This window comes from Acinonyx jubatus, chromosome D1 (assembly GCF_027475565.1).
Source record: "Acinonyx jubatus isolate Ajub_Pintada_27869175 chromosome D1, VMU_Ajub_asm_v1.0, whole genome shotgun sequence".
In the NCBI taxonomy this organism is placed as follows: domain Eukaryota; kingdom Metazoa; phylum Chordata; class Mammalia; order Carnivora; family Felidae; genus Acinonyx; species Acinonyx jubatus.
The window spans coordinates 26,125,403-26,146,343 of NC_069390.1; the positions used below are offsets into that span (position 1 = coordinate 26,125,403).

Below are 20,941 nucleotides of genomic sequence, written 5' to 3' on the forward strand. Positions count from 1 at the left end.
GGACAGGAGTTACCAAACATTTTCTGTTAAAGGGAGAGATATAAAACGTTTTGGCTTTGTAAACCCTACAGTGTATCAATTCTACCACTGTAGCGTGAACAGACATGTCCTAATAAAACTTTATTTACAAAAACAGATGACAAGCCAGATCAAGCCCACAGACCCTAGTTTCTGGGGCAGCTGTTTCTGCCCCAAGGCTTCCACTTAGATATAGATGCTGCCCTATGCCACATCTTTTTCACCTGATATTATATCGATGGCTGCTCCAGGACCCCATTAAGGGTCAGTCCTATTTTACAATCTTGGTGCCCTAGTCTTGAGCCTGGCAGTTCCCAGATTTCTTCTCTTTTCCTCTACCAGGCTCTGAGGTCCTGGCATGTCTAGAGGATGAGCACACTCGAGTGAGTCAACTTCTGCTTTTGTTTCCACACTACAATAAGGATCCACCCTCTTTCTTTCCATAGACACTATCTTAGTTTAAGATTTAGTTGCCTGTGCTTTAGACTGGGTCTGGAGGAATGTTCCTCTGCTTATCACTGCTGCATAGTAAGTCAATGACACTACCCACAGAGCTAGGCGTGGTTTATCTTGTAATAGCTATGGATTTAGAGAAAACCCTTCTCTCTTAGCTGATTAAAAAACCCAGGCGGAACCAGGTAAAATCAGCCAGTGCACAGTTTCAGGGCTACACATGCAGTGCTTCAGCATGAAGAAAAATCAGCATTATAAATCGTATTGATGCTGTTATTAGTGGTAATAATATGACCTCGGAAAAACCTTATTATGGTGTGAGCAAGCAAGGCAGATTTCACAAGCAACTCAGGACATGCATGAATAAATCCGCCTACTCATAGGGTAGGACTTTGGGATCTAGTGAATGAATGTTAAAAAATAAAGTTTTAACTAAGGAAAGGACAACAGCTTTGAAAAAAACTGAACAAACATTTTCAATAGTGTTAATTGACATTGGCTGCTGCTCTGGGTCAGTTTGACCACCTTGTTCTACATTTCCTTTTATTTTATGGGGTAAGTATTTATCTCAAAGGTTGAGTGCAGTGAAAGGGTTTGTAAGCCAAATACTATTTTAAATAGAGAGTTCTAATTTTGGAGCCTTCATTCCCTCATTAAAAAATTGTTTCTACTTATCCTCTTTCATTATAACAAATTTCCAATAACCATTATATCCCCAAATTAAAACTCTCTATGCTTTCTTAGAAAAGAGTATTTTTGAATTATCTTTTGATAATTATCTGAACTCCTTCAAACCAGTCAAATGTTGCAATCAATGTTGATGACTTTGGAAGAGATTTTTTACATTACTGTTATTTTGTGGTTTGATTATAACTGATTGCATTAGATATATGCTCAACAAATACTACTTGAGGTAAAGAGTTCTGTAATAATTGTGATCAACGGTCAAACTTTTATTAGCATAGAATTTGTTTTAACAGGTGTATTTTTTATAATTGTCCTGTAATGAACTGTGCACATTTAAAGCATATAGTATGATAAACTTTGACATATGTATAGACCCATGAAACCATCACTCCCATCAAGATAAAGAACATATTCATCACCTGCCAATTTGCTTATGTTCCTTCGTAACCCCTCCTTCCCATCTCTCCCCATCTGTCCCTCACCCCAATCCCCAGACAAGCACTGGTCTGCTTTTGCATTTTCTAGGATTTTATATAAATAGAACCATACATTATAAATTCTTGCTTGTCTGGCTTATTTTATTCAGCAAAATCATTTTGATATCAATCCATTTGAAATGTGCATCAATATTTTACTCCTTTTTGTTGCTGTGTGATCACCTGATAACGGTTTGCCCATTTACCTGTTGATGGACATTTGGATTGTTTCCACTTTGGGGTTATTAAAAATAAAGCTGCTATGGACATTCATAAACAGGTCTTTGTATGCTTAGGCACTTTCATTTATCTTGGGTAAATACCCAGGAATAGAATGGCTGAATCACATGTTAGGCGTGTGTTTAACTTTTTTAGCAAACAGTTGAACCTGTTTTCCAAAATGTTTGTACCACTTTGCATCCCCACCAGTCCTGTGTGAGAGTTCTAGTTTTTCTACATCCTCGCCAACACTTGGTACGGCCAGACGGCTTTCACTTTAGCCTTTCGAATATGTGTGTAAGTGATATTTCCATATAATTTAATTTGCGTCTCTCTAGTGACTAATAATATTGAAAACTTTTTCATGTGCTTCTTTGGCATCTGATATTTTCTTTGCCAAGTTGTCTGTTCAAATATATTGCCCATTTTTAAATTGGTTTTTTTGGCCAATTTATAGTAAGTTTGGGAATTCTTTATATATTTTGGATCGAAATTATATCACAAATAGATAATTTACAAATATTTCCTCCCACTCCGTAGTTTATATTTTCATCCTTTTAACAAGGCCTTTTGAGAGTTCATTTTGTTTCGGTTTAATTGACTAGGATGTGGTTTATCTTGCTATATGCTCCTTAGACACTTGAAAAGAATATATTTTCTGCTATCGTTGGGTGGAGTGCTTTCTAAAGGGCACTCACATTCTATTGGTTGAAACTTCCGTTGAGTCCGACTTCGGCTCAGGTCATGATCTCGCGGTCCGTGAGTGCGAGCCCCGCGTCGGGCTCTGTGCTGACAGCTCAGAGCCTGGAGCCTATTTCAGATTCTGTGTCTCCCTCTCTCTAACCCTCCCCTGTTCATGCTCTGTCTCTCTCGGTCTCAAAAATAAATAAATGTTAAAAAGAAAAAATTAAAAAAAAAAAAGAAACTTCTGTTGAATCCTACATCTTTGCCAATTTGCTCTCCAGGTATTCTGTTGATTATTGAGCAAGGGATGTTGAAGTATCCCGGAATAACAATGGATTTGGTTTTTCGTCCTTCCAATCGCATCGGTTTTGCTTCACATATTTTGCTGCTCTGTTGGTTGGTGCACACACATTTAGGATTGCTATGTCTTCTTGGTAGATTGACTCTCTTATCAATAGAGTGTCCTTCTCTGGCTCTAGTAATATTCTTTGCTCTGAAGTCTACTTGAATTCATACTAATGTGGTCACTCTTTCATGTGATTAATGTTTTCATGGTCTACCCATTTATTCTTTTGTTCTCAACTTGCCTACATCATTATATTTGGAGATTTTTATAGTCTGCTTATAGTTGGGTCATGTTTTTAAATCCACTTTGCCACTTTTCGTCTTTTAATTGGCATATGTAGACCACTTACACTTACTATAATTATTTATATCTCAGGGCTTAAGTCTGCCGTTATGTGTCTTGTCTGTTCCTTTACTCTGTTTTTCACGTCCCTGTTTTTGCTTTCTTACCTTCCTGGGGGTCAGTTGAACATTTTTTCAAACTCCATTTGTATTTATCTGTAGTCTTTTTGAGTGCATTTCTTTGTATAGTAGTATTTTTGTGGGTTGCTCTAGGTATCACGTTGTATATGCATAGTTTATCTCAGTCTACTGACATCAACATTTACTAGTTTGTGTGACGTATAGCCACTTTATTACTCTTTATTTTTCTTTACCATTCTCCATTTATAATTGTCTTAAATATTTCCTCTACATAGGTTGAGAACCATATCAAACAACGTTAAAATTTGTGCTGCAACTATCGAACATAATTTAGAAATCTCTAATGGAGAAGGCAAGTCTATTGTGTTTACTCATATGTGTGCCTCCCATGTCCATTCATCTTCTTCTCTGGTGTTCCACGATTCCTTCTTTTGCCACTTCTATTCTGTTTACAGAAATTCCTTTAGCTATTCTTTTAGGGTAAGGCTGGTTGACAGGTTCTCTTGCTTTCCTTTATCTGAGAATATACTGATTTCCTCTTTGTTACTGAATGGTATCTTCGCTGACTATAATAAGATTTTGTGTTAACGATTCTTTTCTTTGAGCACTTGGAAAATGTGTTGTTTCATTTTGGCCTCCGCAGTTTCCTCTGAGAAATCTACTGTCACTTGAATTGTTTTCCCCTTACAGGTAAGGTACTGCTCCTCTCTCACTGCTTGCGAGATTCTTTATCTTTAGTTTTCAGAAGTTTGACTGTGGTGTATCTTAGGGTGGCTTTAGTTGAGTAATCTTTGCTTGAGAGTTTTCTCAGCTTCTTAAACATGTAGATTTGTAGTTTTGGCCAAATTTGGGAAGTTTCCAACCTCTGGTACTTCTTTTTAGCCCTGCCCTCTTTCTATTCTTCTGGGCCTCTGATGACATGAATGTTAAATCTTTTGTTACAGTCTCACTGACCCTGAGGCTCTGTTCATTTCTGGTTTTACTTTTCCCAGCATGTGTCTCTCTGTTGCTCAGGTTGGGTAATTTCTATTGTTTCATCCTCCGGTTCACTGATTCTTTTGTCCTCCCCATTCTCCTGTTGAGCCCATCCACTGAGCTTTTATTTCACTCCTCATATGTTTCAGTTCTAAAATTTCCATTCGGTTCTTTATATGTTGCATTTATTTGCTGAGACTCTGCTGAGCTACTCAATAGTCTCATTTGTTTCAGATATGTTCCTAATTGCTCCTTGAAGCATTTTTCTGAGGACTGCCATATAATATTTGCCAGATAATTCTTACATTTCTGCCATCTAGGTGAAGATATTTATTGATTTTCTTTTTTCTTTCAGAGATCTTCCTGGTTCCTGGTATGATGAGTGATTGGAATTGGAACCTAGGCGTTTGAATCTTATTGATTCAACAAGACTCTGAGTCTTATCGAAGGCTTCTGTTTTGGCTGGCTTCTGCTGACATCTCTCTGGCAGGAGAAGGGGGTAAGTCCACTGCCTAATTACTGCCATGTTTCCCACTTGACCTCTGTTATTGCTGGCCAGAGGTGGGTGCCCCTCCACTGGTATCTCCCTGGAGGAAGATGAGTGTCTCGTTACTGTTTCCCATGTAGCCTTCACTGGTACCATTGGAAGAGTGGCCACACTCTGCCACAGTGGTACTGATTCTTCACTAAGCTTCCTCTACCACCACTCCTGTTTGGGGGCCTGGTGGTGGCACCTCATTATTGCTGAGTGGGGATGGAAGTCTAGGTTTCCTTGGTCTTCACTAATACTGGAATGGGGCTTCTAATTACCACCTGGCAGGATGAAAGTCCTAGCTCCCTACGTAGCTTTTTTTAACACCACCCTGAGAGGGAATTGGGGAAGTAGGGGTGTAATGTTAGGGGGCTTGCTCCAGCCTGGTGAAGGTGGAGTCTAAGCTTTCCACCAGGTCTTTGCTGAGTGGGAGTGGGGTCATAGTTTTTTTGGTGGTGTTTGTCTAGAGTAGAGAAGTTATTATCTAAAAGTTTTCTATCTTGCTAGGCTACTCATTTCCTACAACTTTGGCCAGAGGGAGTAGACTTTTGGTGTGTGTGTGTGTGTGTGTGTGTGTGTGTGTGTGTGGTTGCGCCTGTTGGTGTTTCCAGGTTGCCAGTTTCTTCAGCTCCAAGGCTGGGATATATGAGATGAAAACTCATCAGTGTTTTGTTTGCCCATGGGTCCCAATGTTCCTAGACAATACACCTTCTTCTCTCCCGTTTTAGCGTCTCCTTACATTTCTTTAATATATAATGTCCAGGGTTTTTAGTTGTATTTTTCAGTTGTTCCTCCAAGGAAGAATACGGAAAACTTTATCTACTCTACCTTCCCATAAGTGGAGTCACTCATTTGGTTTTGTTTGTTTATTTTGGAGTTATTCTCCGTGTGTGTGTGTGTGTGTGAAAAACAATGTGTTCCAGCAGGCAATATTTTTGTTCCAGGTTTAAAAGAATTATATGGTACTCCTTTTAAAAAACAGATAGTCACTTTCCAGTTTACGTAATATTTCATATCGGGTTTTCCTAAAGGGTAACACTGCCTGTGTCCAGAAAAAAAGTTCTTTTGATGACAGTATAATCTAGGAGGCCACTTAGCTGCATAATAACTTCATTCTTTATATGATAGCTGTTATTCAAACCTGGGCTCATCCCCAGAAGTATTGGATTCAGCAGCAGTTCTAGATATGATTATAGCTGCTCAGGAAACACAAAGAGATGATTATACCAAGACCAAGTTACTTCACAGTGGAGAACCAGGCCCATTGGCCTTTCCAAGGGGACTGGCCACTGGCTATTGTATTACCTACACTGCTCAGTTGGTTTTTTCCTCATTTCTTTCAACCACAGAGCTTAACAGCCCAAACACGTCCTCACTATTTCCACCCAGTTTTCACCAATAGGATTATTGATTGGTTAAATTTTAGAGTCGGATTCAATTTTGAATTGCATGATTGTCCTCACTCCCACTCTTGTGCTGGATATAGACTAGACCATGTGACATAGCACCTAAAGGAAGAGAGACAGAGACAGAGACAGAGAGGAGAGGAGAGGAGAGGAGTGGTTTCTCCCTAACAAAGGATGCTGGCAGCTCAGAACAAAAGGCTATAACACTAGTTCACAAGGGAGAGTGTTAGTCCAAGTATGAGATGTGGAGCAGGCAGGCTGAGGACCAAATTAATTGATAGGGAGTTTTCCAGGATGGGACTAGGAGGCAGCAAAGGTGGTAAGGACACCATCAAGATGAGATGAGAGGAGAAGTGGAAAGACTGAAAACCAATTCAGGAACTAACCTTACAAACATGACCCAGTCACTGAGGCATCCCCCTTATGCTCAGCTTGATGTGTGTCCTTGGGGAAGCACCACCCATATGAGTCCACATTTGTCAGTGGTGATATAGAAGAAAGAGAAAGAACTGGAGTGGGTCAACAAGTCCTGTGCTGATGAGATTTGTATCAAGTTGGGTCAAATATAGAGCCCTCCCTAGAACTAAAACAGAGAGCTAAAATAAGGACAAGCAGAGGGCTATGGTATAGCTTTCATTCGCTAAGTCCAGGAAAGCAATATAAGAAGAGAAAGTGGCAAACTACATTGCTTCCTTTGGACCTCCATAATATCACCTCTCTTAAGGAGATGACATTATCCACTTTTTTCCCAAACAAGTTCCCAATAGTGAATTTTAGACCATTGTCTCGGGAACAATGTCACAAAGACCTCTGCAGACATTACACAAGATCATGGAAAAGGAGGCGGGCGAGTTGGGTAGACAGCTGTTGGGTAGACAACCAGTAGAGTCTGTCGTTAGGGCAATTGGGCTGTTTCTTTGATTTCTCTCCCTCACAGAGGCAAAGCCACATCACACGAAAGGCATTTTAGGAGATGTGATCTGCCTTCGTGAGATCATGGATAATGCAGATGTTATAGTTCTGGGGCAAGCGATTCCATTTTAAAATCCTGTTGTGACTCTCCAAAGAATATTTCCTAAGTTACATGTAAAAGCAAGTCATTAATGCAAGTCACATTTATTTCTATGTTTAGCCTGTAATTCATCAAACCTCACCCTCTGGGCTAGGAGCCCACAGATACCTCATAACACTTACTAAAATGTGTAATAATTTGGATGTGTTTATTTTCTTTGCCTCTCCCATCATTTTTACTGTAAGACTCATCTGCCTTGTTCTCCATTTTTTCTGAGGCACACAGCACCAAACCGGGGCTAGTAGTCATTCAATAAAAAGATGCTGAATGAATAAATGAGGAGTGAAACTTTTGGATGCCTGAACCGTGAGGTAGCTCTTTGGAGTAGAAAGGGTACCTAGTAATATCAATGTCTTTAGCAAAATTTGTTTAGCACAAAAGATTGTTTTTAATGCTTGCCTCTGTGGATTCTGCTAAGAATTCCCCCTGATACACAGTAGGAACCATTTCGTGGAGAAGGGCCAACAAAGGCACCCTTTCCAGTGACTTCCATAAATGTTTGCATGTGGAGTTTGGACACATCAAAAATATTTCCTTTCTTCCCAGTTACGAGAAGCAGAGAGTAAACTGTAATTCACTTTTGTATTCCAGGACCCTGACTGAATATAAGAGAAAATGGGTTTTGTCTTTCCAACTCTCCAGGGATCACAAACTCCTCAGTTTTTATTACTGTGTGCTGAGTTCCCAGAGCTGACTCGGAGGGAACCCCATCCTGAAACAGCTGGGCACCAGCTACATGAACACGGCCTCTGCTTTCAAGTGGTGGGCTCCTTGGACCACCTTCCCTCTTGGGTAGAAAAGCGAAAGAGGAGAGTCTCCGGTGAATGTGAGAGAAAAGGAGAGTGGGAGGCCTTGGGGCAGGCACCCGCCAACTGGGACTTCAAAAGCTGTGGAACAGCTATGTCTGTCCACTGCTCCTTTACCACAAAGAGGAAGACAAAAGGAAAAAAAGAATCAAGCTAAGAGAGGGAAGGAGTGGGCAGGTCAACCAAGTATATGTTAGAATCATTTTAAAGAATGACAGCTAAGGTGGGAAAATAATGGCGTCTCTGGAAAGTGAGGTGGGGCGCCGGAAAGTTTACGTCAATAAACACCATCTCTGCTGCTATTGTTTTTCCACCTTTTCTCCTCTCCGTGGGTGCTTTTCTTGGCTGGAACTCCCTCCGACAAGTCCTAGGGAGCCTGAGTGGTGACACTAAAGCTGAGGAAGCGGGGAAGCTGAGGAAGCACTCGGAGAGCTTCTTCCTCAACACTCTTCTTCATGTATCTCCCTTGTAATCTAGTTTTAGAAATAAAGAGCAACCCTGAAAAGAGGTTCTGACTGCAGCCTTGCAAGGCTACCATCAGCCATTTCTTCTCTTTGCTCAAACCATCAAATCCTGTAAGGTTCTTATGAACTTTCTAGCAGAGGCCCTGCTCATTTGATGACTCATTATAAGGGGAATGGAAAACATTATGAAAGGATTTGCAGCTAATGGGTAAAATGTGTACGATGGCTCCTATCCAAGCCCCTGCTGCCTTGGAGGGCCCCTTTCTCCAGCCCTCAGTCTCCAGCTCAGTGTGAAAGGATGTCCTGCTTGGCCAGGGACTAAGCATTCTTCTGGGTGAGAAGAATACCCTGGGCGGGACCCGGAGACAGGCGAAGAGAACCCCAGAGGAGAAGGCCAGGGGCGCTTGGCAAACCTGTACTAGGATGGAGAAGCTTGCCTCTAGGTTGCTAGTTCAAACCCCAACTGAACTGGGGTCAGGGAGACGAGAAATTTTAACTAGAAATTTTAATTGTAACTGGTTGGTCTCCTTTGGGTTCTAATTTCCAGGACACTGTATTGCTGCATTTATCCTCACACCTGTGGTGTGAATCAGCCATCTGGCACAAGGCAAAATGAGGCCAATTCTTCCAGCATGAGGATATATCGCCTTCCTGCAGCGGAAGCAGAATTTAGGGCAGGGCTGATCTCAGAGGGCCATTCCTTGGACAACTTCTCTTTTCTGCCTATATCCTCTCCCTAGGTGATCTCATTCAGCCTCGTGGCTTCATACACCAACACCCAAAGTTACATGTTCAGTCCCAACTTCTTCTTCGAGTTCCAGCCTCATTATCTCCCACTGCGTCCTTGCAATCTCCCCTTGGATGGCTAATAGACATCTCAAACTAACGTGCGCAAACAGTATTTCAGAACCTTCTACTCACACCCATCCCACCCACATGTTGGTTGACGAGAAATCTGTTCTTCCAGCTGCTCAGGACAAAACCCTTGGCCCCTCTCTGTCTCACAACCCAAATGGTAAACCCTGTTTGTCTCTACCATAAAATATATCCAGTTCTCACTGTCTGCACAGCTGGTCCAAGGAACCGTCGCTTCTCACCTGTGTCACAGAATCACTTGTTTTGCCCTTACTGCTCTTCTGTCTATTCTTTCCCAACACCCTGAGTGACTCTTAAAATTTAAGTCAAATCAGGTCATTATTTCTACCGAAAACACTCCACGGGCTCCCATCTCACTCAGAGGGGAAGCCCAAAGCCCTTAGACTGGCCTAGGAAGCCTCGTGATCTTAGACTCCCATCTTTGATCTGGTCTTTGCTCACTTCCCTCCTGTCCCCCTGGCCCCCTGGCCATTTGCTTGTTTTCGTGTGCATTTTCTATCTCTACCACAATAGGATGTTTTCTGTTGTTCACTGTTGTATCTGCAGTGCCTAGAATAATATCTGAGTTACAGCAGGTGAATGAATATTATCAGGTGAATGAATGATAGCTGGAAAATGTGCGTGGGAGAAGCATAGCGATCGGTCGTCGAGAGACCTAAGTTCTAGTCCTTTTACTTCCATGAACCAGCGAAGGGGGAAATATTATCAGGTGAATGAATGCATAAATTTCGGATCCACATTCACCTTCTGATCCCAGGATGAGCGTTGTTCTTGGACCCAGCATTTCAGCATTCATACCCATAAAGTGAGGGAGGGTGAGGTCTGGCGGTTTTATTTGAAGGTCGTGTTTTTTAAAGACCTTACAAGGAAGACATTACACTGAAAAAAGAATCTGTAAAAGTCCATTAAATTTTTTCCATTGTGACTGACTCATTTGGTGAGAACGACAAGTTCATGCAGTGGGGAATGTGGCTGGGGGAGTAATGTTGGCAACAAGGAGGGGAGAAACATTTTGTCATTTGTTAAAATGAGTGTTACCCCTCGAATTTCATTTCTTTAGATAAACCATCTGTTTTAAGTAGAGCATGCATACAGGAAGGTGCACGAACTTTAAGTGAGTTATCGATGGATTATTGCAAAGAAAACACATCCTGGCATCCACCTTCTAGGTCAAGAAATGGAACTTAGTAGCACCCGGAGTTCACCTCACACCCTTCCCACTACTACCTCCTTCTTCTTTAAGGGGATCACTATTCTAACTGGTAACATTGGAGATGAATTTTTCCAGGTTTTGAACTCGATATAAATGAAGTCAGACAAAATGTAGGCTTCTGTAAATAGCTTCTTTCATTCCACACTGTATGTGTGAGATTCCTCAATGTTGAGTATAGTGATGGTCAATTTATTTTCATTGTGTGGAGTATTCCATTCAATGACTATACCACAGTGTTTTATTTGTTCCATTCTTGATGAATATCTGGGTTGTTTCTATCTTGAGAGTATTATGAATAATGTTACAAAGAATATTTTTGTGCAGGTCTTTGATGAATATAAACCCTCATTTCTGCTGGATAAATATCCAGGAATAGATTTGATGGATTTTGTCACATTTACATTTAGTAGATACGTCAAACTTTTCCCTAAATGGCTGTATCATTGTAGATTCCCACTGGCAAGGTACTTTTCTGGCTGTTCCACATCCTCACCAACACTTGGTATTATTTGTCATTTTAATTATATTCATTTTCATTCAGGTGGGTGTTTAGTGATATGATTTTCACTTGTTTTTCCCTCATATGACTAATTGAGCACCATTTCATGTGTTTATTGGCCATTCTATTTTTGTGAGGTACCTATTCATGTCTTTTGCCTGTTTATTTTCAAATGAGGTAGCTTTCTTTTCTTCTGTAAGAATTCTTTGTATACTGTGAATGTGAGCCTTTTATCAGTTATCAGAATATCTTTCTCACTCTGTAACTTGGCTTTTTTTTTTTTACCTTCTTAATGGTATCTTTGGATGAACTAACATTTTTAACTTTCATAAAATGCACTACATAGATGCGCTTCTTTATGGTTAGTATGTTTGTGTCCTATTTATGGGTATTTGAGAGTTATTCTCCTATGCTGTCACTAGAAGTTTTCACCTACAATCTACAGACCACAGAGGATTGATTTTTTTTTCCTGGTATGAGGTAGGAGTTGAATTTTATTCTTATTTCTCCACCTGGATATCCATTTGACCCAGGACCATTTATTGATAAGACTGTCCTTTCTCCACTACTCTGAGGTGCTGCCTTTCTTATAAATCAAGTGCCTATGTGTGCATGGCTCTGTTTCTAGACTCTTTTCTGCCCATTTGTCTATTGTTGTGCCAACGCCACACTGTCTTCAGTACTGTGCCTTTAAAAACTTCTTCATATCCAGTTGAGTACGTCTTCCAGCTTTGTTCTTCTTTGAGGTTGTCTTGGCTATTCTTGGCTCTTTGTACCCCTACCTTACTTTTTACATGAAATACAAAGCGTGTTTTAAAGTAAAATGTCTTTCCATTTCGGTGGAGCCTCACGTCACCTAAGCCACCAGCTCTGAGCCACTGTCATAAAGGCTATACCACAACTGATTCTGCCAGCTGCTTCTAGCGCGGTCCTCACTGCCTCGCCAGACACTGTCTGGTCCATTCTCCCTTCTCCTCCTTCCTTTTTTTTTTTTTTTTTTTTTTCATACAAACAGCACTTTCTTGTGTGTAAGTAGAACACTGCACCACAATGTTCTGCAAGTTTCTGCTACTGTTCTATTACGTCTAGTAGTAAATGAAGCATGTTGTGTTCTTACTATTAGTCAGGCACATTGCTAAGTGCTTCGCATGCACCATCTTGTTTAATCCTTCTCCTCCCCGTCATCTTGAGGACCCTACTTCCCTTCTCTTCCAGCTTCAACATCTCCACAGGACATAGTTCCTCTGAGCTGGAAGGAATCCGAGAGATAACTGATTCGGCAAATGAGGGAAATTAATGCCCAGGGATGGAACTGATTTACCTAGAGCCCCCTTCGCTGGTTCATGGAGGTAAAAGGACTAGAACTTAGGTCTCTTGACGACCGATCGCTATGCTTCTCCCATGCACATTTTCTAGCCATCATGCCCAGCAAACAGATGCCCTGCTGTAACGCACTTTATTTCTTCCCCATTTCCATTTAAATTTCTTCAAAGGCTTGTCTATGTTGTTAGCTACTTCCACTTCCTCATCTCCCTTTTTCTCCTCAACCTACTCCAATCCTACTTCCTTACTGAAACTGCTCTCCTCCAGGCTCTCATTTCTCTGTTGCCTAACCCAGTGTCTCTCATATTTCTAGACCTCTCAGCTAGTTTTGACCCACCTGTTTATTCCCATTTTTCTTGCAACATGCTCTCCTTCCTTCGCCTCGATTGACTACACATCCTCAGATTTTCTTCTACCTCGCTGATTATTTTTTCTCAATTCTCCTCAGCTGGATCTGCCACCCCCCCCCCCTGCCCGAACATAAGGTTTCAGAGTGTCTCAGGGTTGTTCTTTGACCCATATTTCCATCCACACCCTCTCTCAATGTGACTGCATTAGTCCTCTGGCCCTAAGTAGTATGCAACTTCTGATGTTTCCCAAGTTAGTAGTTTCACCAAGTTAGTAGCTCCAATCCTGACTTCCTTCCTGCCCTCTAGACTTTTCACTTCTTAATTAACATCTCCGTTTGGAGGTTGTCTTAATTGAGTCCTCTGTAAAACAGAGCCCAAGGCAAGGATTAAGGATCCTGAAGTTTTAATCAGGATGTGCAAGTCCTTGGTATTGAGTGTAGGAGAAAAAAAGGCAAGGAGGCAGAGGTGTGATACGATGTGCCAAGCAGCATTATCATTCTGGCTTCCACCTTAGAAGGCGGCCAAGAGACCCAGAAGGTCACTCAGAAGTTGTGTTCACTCAACATACGGGACTTCTCTGGGAGGGCTGCTTGAGGCTATTATATCCTTGAGTTGTCCACAGGAGAAGGAAACATGAAGACTTTGTCGGGTTCCTTTTTAGCCCCATTTCCCTTTGTTCATGGTCCACCCTCAGGTTGCTAACTCCATACTTCTGGTATGTGTAATCTAAACCCTTGCTGCCATGTGGGAAGCCACCTTGCAGGGTGATATGCCAATAAGTCTGGACATGGGGAAAGGCACAGAGCTGATGGAGCACAGACTGGGACTGAGGAAAAGAGGGAGGCTGAACAATGTTTGTGACCCAATGCACATGTCTATCAGACACATCAAAATGAGCATGACCAGACAGAACTCTTGATTTCTTTCTTCCAACCAAACCGATTCCTTCCTTCCCCCACAGTCTTTCTCATCCCAGAAAGCGGCACCATTGTCTCCACCGCTAAACCTTAGTTGAGGGAGCCATCACAGAAATGGCCTGTGAAGTGGTCTCCTCACTTCTATTCTTGCTGCCTTTCGACATATTCTTTACACTGCAAGAGTGACCTTTCCAAAGGTTATACAGCAATGCTCTTCTCCCCAGCTCTGGGTCGCTGTTCCATCATTCAGGTCTCAGATCAAAACACTTACCAGGTAGGCTTTTCCTGACTTTCCTCTCAAAAGAGGCTCCATCTGCTAACACTGCCTGCATTACTGCATCCCTAATATTTACCACTCCCTGAAGTGGTCTCGTTATGTGTGTGTTATATATTGTTCATCTCCTCGCTATAATGTAAGCTCCATTCAGGTATAGACAGTCTATTATTTGTCTCACTGGGCCCACGGCACCTAGTACAGTCCTGGGTACATAGGAGTGGCACTATGAATGCTCACTGAATGAGTGAGTTGACATAAGGAACAGTCGGTGAACTGAGGCCATAACTGTGTGGCAAGGAAAACATTCATTTGCCTGACTTCTGATCTGGTTAGGTCTTTCTATAACTAGAAATTCTTTTGAGCGTGGAATATGGGAAACGTAAGAAGCATTATGTAGGTCTTACTAGAGTTCAAGGTGAGTCTGGGGATAGTTAACAGTCTTTCTCCTCTCTCCTTGGTTTAAATTAAACTTTTATTTGGAAATAATTGTAGACTCACATCCAGCCTTAAGAAAGGATGCAGAGAGTTCCCTTCCATTCGTATTCAGTTTCTTCCAGTGGTACCCCTTGCAAAAACTATGGCATAATATCACAACATTATGTGATTTTTAGCAATAAATTATCTTGTAATTAAGGTAAACGCCTTGTTTTTTTTTTTTTATTAAGCCATAATGCTATTGCACACTTAATAGACTGCAGTGTAATGTAAACATAACTTTTATATGCCCTGGGAAACCAAAATAGTCATTTGACTCACTTTATTGCAGTGGTCTGGAACTGAGCCTGTAATACCTCGGAGGCATGCCTCCAGTTCATTCCTTCTGTATTGCTAAGTAATACTCCATGGGATGGAGATGCCACAGTTTGTTTGACCATTCACCCATGAATGGACATCTGTGTTGTTTCCAACTTGAGGATATTACCAATAAAACTGCTATGAACATTTGAGTACAGGTGTTCGTGTGAAAGTCAATGTGTCATTTCATGGGGATAAGAGGGCACGAGTGCGATCGCTGGGTGGTACGGCAGTGGCGTATTTATTTTTTTTATACGAAATTTGCCGTCAGCTTGGTTTCCATTCAACACCCAGTGCTCATCCCAACAGGTGCCCTCCTCAATACCCATCACCCAGCCTCCCCTATATATTTATTTTTTGAGAAACAGCCAAACTGCTTTCCAGAGTGGCCGTACCATTTTAGTCCAGCAGCAGGGTCTGAGTGATCTAGTCCCTTCACATTCGCACTGCCCTTGGAAAAAACAGACGGGTATTCCTTAGATGCTACTACGGGTCCGGGGGTTTGGGAATTCAATAACTGATTTTTTTCCCGCCCTATTTTTCTAAAAAGGCTGATGTTCTCTGTTCCTAGTTTAGCTCAGTAGGAGATTAACGATAAAAACCAACTGTCACCTAGGTAGAACAACCCACCAAGCATTTTCCTTTAAGAGGGGACAAGAAAGGAAACTCACACATTCCCTGGCCTCCCCGGTCCACTTCAAATAACATCGGAAATGATGAGCATCGCTTGAAGCTTTGGAATAGTCTTATGGCCAGATTTCCATCAAAACCTTGATAAGCCATAGGAAAGCACTGCACTCAAGCCACATCAAGCGGGTAGAGTACACCTTGACATGTCTCCAGGTAAAGAGTTGCACAGATGGAAGCAAAAACAGCAGAAAAGCATGTTATCTTGCCAGAGCGCACCCTGGATTCAAGGCTGCGTCTAAGGTGGGAAAAACTGAGCTCTGGTAGCTGGGACTGGGGCCACGCTGGGATTTTTGCTTTGGGGGCTTGACAAGACAAAACTGAGAAGCAGAAAGGTCTGCTGTCACCTTCTGCCATGATTGTCCACAGTGTCATATTCCTGTTTCCTCCAGAGACCCGGCAACCTCAGCCCCCCCACCCCCCGCCTTGCCTCCCCAGCCTTGCCTTTCTCTCGCCTCCCTCAAAGTCATCTGTTGCAAACACATGAACTGTTTGTATTTTATTCAACACGTACTTATATAGTGGTTACGATTTTCTAGGCATCATTTTATATACATTAGCTCCATTAAAACATTTAGTGACTCCATATGGTAGGAATCATTAATGGCCCAATTTCACCTGTGAGGGAACTTAGACACAAAGAAGTCAGGTAACTTGCCCAAGGTCACACAGCTCAGAAGTGACAAAAAATGAGATTCAAACCCAGGCAGCCTGGCTCCAGCATCCATGTGCTTAATCACTATATTATGGTGACTTTCTATTATTGACAAATACGCTTTAAACGATTCTCTTTTGCAAGGCCATTGGTATTTCAGGAAGGGTTGGGGTGCCAGACCGGCTCAGTTGGTATAGCATGTGACTCTTGACCTCAGAGTTGTGAGTTCAAGCCCCATGTTGGGCACGGAGCCTACTTAAAATAAAAATTAAAAAAAATAATAATAATAAAATTAGGTGGGTGTTTCAGCTCAAGCCTTCCCAAAGGAATGAAACATTTAAATGTGGAACTTCAGACAGCAGGTAAGAGAGACATCTGGGGGCACCACTGCCTTTCAGGTGCTTTTGATCTATGTCATACCCTGTCACCCAGGCTAAGGCATGGACAGGAACCCCACAAGGACGAATTTATTGCACATAACAGCGTTATCTTGTGAGGTTATTTCAAAGGACTGCAACTAACATTTAAGAAATGGGATTATCGGGGTGCCTGGGTGGCACAGTCAGTTAAACCTCCAACTCTTGATCTTGGCTTAGGTCATGATCTCATGATTTGTGAGTTCAAGCCCCGCATCCAGCTCTGTGCTGATGGCGTGGAGCGTGCTTGGGATTCTCTCTCTCTCTCTCTCTCTCTCTCTCTCTCTCTGCCTGTCTCCCCCCTCATTCTCTCCTTCTCCCTCCTCCCCTAAATAAATAAATAAACTTAAAAATTTTTAAAAATAAATAAATTAATAATAATAGAAAGAAAGAAATGGAATTGCTATGTGCCAGAAACTGAGCTAGGAGCCATACACACCATCTATCAACGGCTCTGTGGGACACCGGACATTAATTCCTTTTTAGAGATGAGAAAACCGAAGCATCGAATGGTGGTGAGCGGCCAAGGAATTTGACTGAGGTCACGCAACCTGAAAAGGGCCATCCTAGTTAGGTGTGTCCGAACCCAGCCCTAGGTCTGTCTGGTCTCTTCTTGCTAAACAAAAAATGACTGAAAAGTTCAACCTTCTAGGTTTGTGTTCTTTATTTTTGGTCAGAGTATCAATTTTGGCAAATGACAAGGTAAGAATAGAACCTTCCATTTCCCTACCCATGAATCAGTTACTCCCTCAGATTTTCACATTGTAGAATATGGCACCATTAGCCTCGTACTCAGATAAGAAACCCAGAGCTGGGTCTTTGTTACCCCCTTATCCTGCATCCTTTATGGCAATTTAGCAGCAAGTGCTGTCAATTTCAGTTCCAAAAATGCATCCTGAGTCTACTTCTGTCCACTCCACGATCTCCACCAGCCCGTGGGCCCAGGCTACCACCATCCACTGCCTCAACAGCATCAATTGTGCTTTGTGAGCACACCCCACTTCGTGTGCAATCTACCTCCAAATGGAAAATGTGTATGGGCTTCTTAAGATAAGGATTGGATCTCGTCCCTGTCTTCCAGCTGGATTCGATGCCATATTCCCGCTCTCTGACTAACCCCCAGCCGCAGCAGAAGAGCCACGCGCCTCCACACTTGGGGCCCTTCGCTCGTGCCGGGGTGGTCTCCTTCCGCCGTTCCCGTGGCTGCGACCTCCTCAAAGAGTGCCGCTGGATCTACATTTTCGACATCCTCCCTCTGCTAAGATTAAGTGTATCAGTCTATCCACCCAAAGGCTCAGACCGGCACCTGGCATATGGTAAGCGCTCAGTTAATGTTAGTTCCTGTTAACTGCCTGATCATTGTTGTTCTAGTAGCTACTCTAAAATTGCATGCCTAGGTGATTTGTTAAATGAAGTAGGAAAGAGTAATAATATCAATATCTGGGCCCCCAGGAGCTTTTAAGAGAGCTATTTTCAGAGGAGTAAGAACGTGGGCTTGTAAATTTTTCCCCCTGCCTTAAAACAAGAGTTGTCAGCTGCTATTGTCACACACGCAGTTACTTTGTGTCTAATGATAGTATGTAAAACAATAGCAACATAAAATATATTTGGAGAAAATACAAGAGTACTTAATAGATTGTTAAAGGCAGTGTCTAAACCTGATTTTCCTTTTTTTGAATGTTTATTTATTTTTAGAGAGACAGAGAGCATGAGTGGAAACGGAGCAGAGAGAGAGGGAGAGAGAATCCCAAGCAGGCTCCCGACTGTCAGCACAGAGCCCAACGTGGGGCTTGATCTACGAGCAGTGAGATCGTGACCCGAGCCGAAATCGAGAGTCAGACGCTTAACTGACTGAGCCACCCAGGCGCCCCATCTGATTTTCTTAAATAAACCTCACCCAGCCTCTTACAGTCCTGCATCACCTGTTTTCTATTACTTAGCAAAAGGTACCTAAGCCAAAGTTTGTCCTCTTTTTTAACTTGCCAGTGTGCTTGCTAACAATGTGAGAAATCACTTCCCGAGACATGAGAAGAGGGACAAGAGTGAAGAAAAATTGGGTTAGAATAACCCACGAAACGGATCATTAGAGTTTGTTCAAGTAAGCATCACTTTTTAACGGAGAGAGAGGGGACAGTGCGGAAGCCCCACACCCGACAGGTGGCGAGACTGGACTCTTCTTTGACAGATGGTGCTCCGGTTTATGCACAAAGTTGTCCGTCACGGCAGTCCTTGCAAGATATCACGTCCAAGGCCGGGGCCTGCTTTCATAGGTTACGGAACAGCCATTGGATGAACTATCATAAAGCCATTAGAATGATACTGGCAAGGGAATTCCAAAACATCACACGTTCCAGGGAAGTGCATAAACGAGGACTCTGAATGGGATGCGTTCACACGGTCCTTGTGCTAAAAGCCCTTGTTAAGGTTTTACTTTATTTCGGGCATCGTTCCCAAGTGCGGACAGACAGGACTGGCTTGGAAGGGGTCAGAGAGGGCACCGCGCCACCGACCCCTGAGTCGTTCCTCCTCATCTAAAAGCCAGGACTGGAGCCACACCGAAATATGAACACTGCACATCATCACAGGCTTTTCTTCGTTGCCCCTCCGCAGTTTGCAGATGTTCTGACGCTTTAAAAAGAAAACGCTTTTGTTCTCTTTCAGAGTTTCCCTGGAAACTTCTAAAAGGCAGCTGCTGCGGTATTGCATCGTCCCCTCTTCCCTCCGCAAATGTGCAAATAAAGCAACATCTCTATGCCTTTAATTTATAACAGGCTAAACTTTCCCCTGTAAGCTGATACTCTGACCAGAAGTCTGTGGGTGGGATGGGTGATGTGTTTTTTGGTTTTGGTTTTTTGGGTTTTTTTTGTCACAGCTTCTTTGGGCCGATAAACTAGCACTTAAGTGTTTCCCTTTTCCAAACCTCCAAATGACAAGTGTCTTTGTGGTGAGGTGGCCGTCCAACTGTCACTGCCAGCATGAACGGTCCCGGGCACACTTATTTTTAGTTTGCTGTTTAAGCAACAGTTAGGCCGGGTAACCAGGGGCCTTGAGGCCTAGGCTTCTATGACCCAGAGCATGGAGCTATTAAAGAGACAGCAAGGCGAGGTAGGCGGACCTCGTTGGGAAGGCCCAAGCACCTGTTCTCCGGGTGGGCCCGCAAGACGAGGCAGGCATCTCGTCTTGGGTGACAAGATTGTAATCCACTTTTTACGCGGGCGCATTTTACCAAGGATGCTCTAAAACAGGAACGTGTTGACTCCACTTGGATGCACGTAAAACCGGGCAGCCTCAGGGAACTAATTATAGTGACGAGGCTGATGGTAAAAAGCAGAGACCGTGGAAGACATCTGTTCTACGGCCTGCTCAGCATTCTGTTCACCCTTCTGACAAAGCCTGAAGCAAGGTGCCTGACCTCCTGCGGGTCAAGTCGCGGTTTGTCCCCAAGCAAGGCCGATTAAGTCTCTCCAGGGAGGAGAAATCCTGGGTGAAGCGGCATAAGGGAACCCTAGCTAAGGGGGAGCCCATTCGTTTCTCCGACCTAGGTTTCCCAGCTTCCTGTCCTGTACAAAGCCAGATTCCATAGCTACCCTATGTGTGTGTGTGTGTGTGTGTTTTAATTTTTTTTAAAAAGTTTATTTATTTTGAGAGAGAGAGAGAGAGAGGGAGAAAGCATGGGGGAGGAGGAGACACAAAGGGAAGGAGAGAGAATCCCAAGCAGGCTCCATGCTGTCGGTGCAGAGCCCAACATGGGGCTCAAACTCACGAACATGAGGTCATGACCTGAGCTGAAATCGAGAGTCAGGCGCTTACCCGACTGAGCCGCTCAGGCACCCTTAATTTAGTTTTGGATTAAGTTAGCCCATGTTGGTGTTTCTTTGCTTGGAACTAAAGAACTCCCCCTCAGATAAGAACCCCAAATATTTCATTGAATATGCTCATCTCTGTCTGGCTCTGGATAGAAAGTCAATTTCTCCCCGCCCACCCTCTGCCTCAACATCCTAGCCCAAATATTTTCAGCTTAGGGAAAAATGAGTCCTCCCCCTTAAATAGGAACTGTGACATGCTGGATCGTATGAAAGCATTGGTGATTTTTTTTTCCCCTTCCTTTTTCCATGAATGCAAACTTCTTACCATGTCTCACCCAGGGGCAGCCAAACATCTCCTCTCAAAAGGACCCTTCAGAGAGGAGAGGGAGTGAGGGCCTGCCCCCCACCCGAGTCTCATGCATTGCTGCTGTTGGACCTGGCTTTGCTCATCCTATGGTCCTCGAGCTGTAAAGCAGGCTCTGGCATCGACCCCAGAGATCAGTCACCTCTAGCAGAAGCACCTCAGACCCTATGAGAGAGGTCGTCGGACATCAAAAAGCAGTGCTC

General features: G+C 43.0%; 1 long non-coding RNA gene across 1 annotated transcript; it reads left to right on the forward strand.

The window, feature by feature from the left end:
* The first annotated feature begins 4,533 nt into the window (after positions 1–4,533).
* Positions 4,534–19,942, forward strand: LOC128311796 (uncharacterized). The gene is made up of 3 exons (XR_008290400.1): positions 4,534–4,779; positions 17,650–17,884; positions 18,268–19,942. It is a non-coding gene; the product is annotated as an uncharacterized LOC128311796 (long non-coding RNA).
* Positions 19,943–20,941: the final 999 nt, after the last annotated feature.